General features: G+C 36.2%; 1 pseudogene; it reads left to right on the top strand.

Annotated features, from left to right (window-relative positions):
* Positions 1–2,793: 2,793 nt before the first annotated feature.
* Positions 2,794–3,768, top strand: LOC103212667 (annotated as a pseudogene).
* Positions 3,769–4,166: the final 398 nt, after the last annotated feature.

Raw genomic sequence — 4,166 nt, 5'->3', positions numbered from 1 at the left:
TGTCTTGTTGAACTTTGCTATTACTCCTGGGATGAGATGATATATCATTGTTGTTTTGACTTGCATCTCTCTAGTGGCTATAGATCACAAGCATTTCTTCATGTGTTTGTTGGAAACCTGAATATCATCTTTGGTGAAATGTCCCTTCATGTTCTCTGCCCATCTTTTAATGGGCTTGTTTAACCTTTTGAGGTTGAAGTATTGAAATTGTCTATAAATCTTAGAGATAAGGCCCTTTTCAGATATGTCACCAAATATTTTTCCCAGTATGTAAATTTGTTTTATCCTTCTGAAGAAGTCTTTTGATGAACAACAATTTAATTTTTATAAGGTTCCAGTCATCTACTTTGTCTTCTGCTGTTTGTGCATTTTTGGTTATGCTTGAAAGTCTATTTATGGAATAAATTAAGGTCCTTAAGTTTGCCCCTATTTTATCATTGATGGACTTTACAATTTGGGGTTTTACTTTTCAGTCTTTGATCCATCCAGAGTCAGTTTTTGTGCATAGTGTAAGGTGTAGGACTTGTTTAATTTTTCAGCAACTGAATATCTAGTTTTGTCAGCACCTTTTGTTAAAGGAACTATCTCTTCCCCATTTAATGAGTTTCAAACTTATGTCAGAGATAAGCTGTCTATAGGTGGATAGATCTATGTCTGGATTCTCAATTCTGTTCCACTCATCTATGTGTCTGTCATTGTACCAATACCAGGCTGTTATGACTACCACGGCTGTGTAGTAGCTTTTGAGATTGGTGAATCTGAGAACTTCTACTTTGTTTTTCTTCTTTAGTAGGGCTTAGTGTTTGGTTTGTCCATGGAATCTGGATCAGGATTACTTCTTTGAACCTATAGATTACTTTGAATAGTACTGACATTCACATTATTCACCCTTCCTGTCCTTGAGCATGGTATGTTCTTCTATTTATGTAGGTCTCTCTTTTTTTAATGCATTTTATTGAAATGTCTCAGGTTTTTTCCAATTTTATGTCTGTACAATAAACAAGACAAAAACTCTCATTTCAATTTTTACACCTTCTTTGTTGCATAAAAAACAGAATCTGACTCCTCTGAAGAGTCTAAGCAGAGGACTGAGGAAGGAGTCAGGAAGAGCCAGACATAAGTCAGAATCAGGAAGCAGAATGGAGTAAGAGATGGGAAAAACACAACAATTAGAGAAGAATCTGTTCAGATAGTCCATGTGAAGTGGTTACCACAAGGCCTGTCACTCAATGTAGTGTGGTCTAGAGCCACTCTTCCCAATGCTGCCACCAGAAAAAAATAAAAAAAGGAAAATTCCCAAGTTAGTGTCATGGAAACAGCAAAATTAAATAAAAGTACTTTCCGTGTAAATAGAATTTCAAGATAGGGCTAAACTAAGAAACAATACAAGTAGAGCTGTATCATCAATTAAAAAAAAAAAAAAAAAAAAAAAAAAAAAAAAAAAACTCACTGCCTTGGAGTCTGATCCGATTCATAAAGACCCCTCCTTGGGTTTCCGAGGCAGAATCACTATGGAAAAATATTACCCAACCTTCCTCCCGAAGAGTGGCTGGTGGGTTTGAACTGCCAGCCTTCTGGTTAGCAGTCAAAATGCCTTAAACACTACACCAGATGAGTAGGAGAAGAGATTATCTTTAGAGAAGCAGAAAGCAAAGTAAAAGTAATAAGTGTGAATATCATGAACGATATGTCTATAGTGAGAAGAAAGGAATGGTTGGCAATGCCAAACAAAACAACAGGTCAAATAAAATGGCTATGCTTTATTTAATTTTAAAGAAATTAGTGGGAAATTCAGAAGCCATATCGTAAACAATTGAGTAAGATGGAAATCAGGAATTAGAAAATATGTTGCAGATTGTTAAAGCAAAGGCAGAAAATGAAGTCGGAGACTAACCAGAATGCTGGTGGTTCAAACCCACCAGCCACTCCTGGGAAGGAAGCTTGGGCAATCTACTTCCGTAGTGATACTGCCTCGGAAACCCGAGGAGAGGTCACTATGAGTTGGTTCCAATTTGACACCATATAACAACAACAGCAGCATTTAATGCCTACAGAGCTGATTGTAATATCAGTGACATGAAAACAAGGAGAATGATTGTGAGTCAGAAGCAAAGCAGAATGAAATTTTTAAAAAATGAACATTCCCTCACTTATTATTTAACTCTCTCTGTGTTGTGCACCAGAGCAGGAAATCAGTGAAAATGTATTAAACGCATAAACATTCAGAAACTCCTGGAAAAGATCTAAAGGATGACTTTGTATAAGGGAAATATATTTTACATATCAATTATGGGTTTGGCCATAGCAGTAGAACAGAGAGATAAATTGCTATAATCGAGATTCAGAAATATTTTGTCATAACCAACCCTATATGTTAACAATTTCTCCAGAAGAAAAGTTTTAAGCAAATAAACGAAATTGAGTAAAATTATAGTTGGTGAGTAGACTAACATTCTTACAAAGGACACCTAATCATCATTATCTTGTTATTCCTGGTGGAACAGGTATATAGTGATTTTTGTGATAGTTTTGCTTCAGATATATGCAACTAAATAAATGTTCATACTGGATTGCAATATGAAATGCATGTTTTGCCACATGCAGTGGTTAAAAATGTTTGAAAGTCAGATTTCAAACCAGTTGAATGACATAAAAAAAGAGTTGACAGCATGAATGTTTTAAAAATATTCATTATCAACTCAAGCAAATACATTTAAAAGACATTGTCTGGTATTTGTAACCAAAATCCTTCAGAAAAATTATCCCTTCCTCTTCTCACATTCTTCGTCTCTCAGTTTCACACACAGATTGGGCAGAAGTCAGCAGCCAGGCATGAGAAACCATACGGCTCTAACCACATTCATCCTCCTGGGACTGACTGAAGACCCACAACTGCAGATTCTCATTTTCATATTTCTACTGATCACCTACATGTTGAGTGTAACTGGAAACCTCACCATCATCTTCCTCACATTAGTGGATGTCCACCTTAAAACTGCCATGTACTTTTTTCTCCAAAATTTCTCCTTCTTAGAAATCTCATTTACCTCTGCCTGCATTCCCAGATTCCTATACAGTATATCAACAGGTGACAGGGTCATTAGTTATAATACTTGCCTAAGCCAATTGTTTTTGACATACCTGTTTGCAGTAACAGAATTTTTCCTCCTGGCTACCATGTCCTATGATCGATAAGTGGCCATCTGCAAACCCTTGCATTATTTGACCATCATGAACCACAGTGCCTGCAAAAGGCTTATCTTGGGCTGCTGGATAACTACTCTGTTGATCATATTCCCACCCTTTATCCTGGGACCGGATCTGGAATTCTGTGATTCAAATGTCATTGACCACTTCTGTGATGCTAATCCTCTCCTGAAGATCTCATGAACAGATACGTGGATCATAGACCTGCTGATTCTTGTGGGCTCTGTGTTGATCTTCATCATGACTCTTGTGTGTGTGGTGGTGTCCTACATGTATATCATCAGAACAATTCTAAGATTCCCCTCTGCCAAACAAAGGAAAAAGGTCTTTTCCACCTGTTCTTCCCACATCATTGTGGTTTCTATCACCTATGGCAGCTGCATCTTTGTCTATACCAAACCTTCAGCAAAATATGAAATGGCCATTAATAAGGGGGTGACAATACTAACTACTTCCATTTCCCCCATGTTAAACCCATTTATTTACACCCTGAGGAACAAACAAGTCAAAAAAGCCTTTAATAACTTAGTCAAAATAATTTTATTATTCTCAAAGCATTAGAGGAATAATGACATCGACATTAATCCTATTTTCTTAGGTTTCCCTCCTATTTTATCTCTTCCAGATCCTAATTTGACATTGTATTCAATACCATGCATAATAAACTCACTCCTTGCTTCTCCTTATAAATAAACCTTTTTGAGAATGATAACCTTCAGTAAGAAAATATGAAAATGGTTGTTTCAGGAAATCTAAGCATGACCTCACTTTCAATTTTGCCTTACCAAAGCTGAAAACCTGGGGGATTTATAAAATACTGGTGCAATACTGCATATCATGTCCTCAAAACACACCTACTTGAATGGAGAAATTGTAAGATTAAAAAGAATCAATATCATTTTTAAGAAGAAACAAGGAAATAATTTAAATTGCCTGAAGTACATTACAATATATTGGCT

This window comes from Orycteropus afer, unplaced genomic scaffold (genome assembly GCF_000298275.1).
Source record: "Orycteropus afer afer isolate SDZICR_OR568_19922 unplaced genomic scaffold, OryAfe1.0 scaffold01059, whole genome shotgun sequence".
Classification (NCBI taxonomy): Eukaryota; Metazoa; Chordata; class Mammalia; order Tubulidentata; family Orycteropodidae; genus Orycteropus; species Orycteropus afer.
Note: the sequence above shows the minus strand (reverse complement) of the source record. Positions and strands in the feature narration are given on the sequence as shown.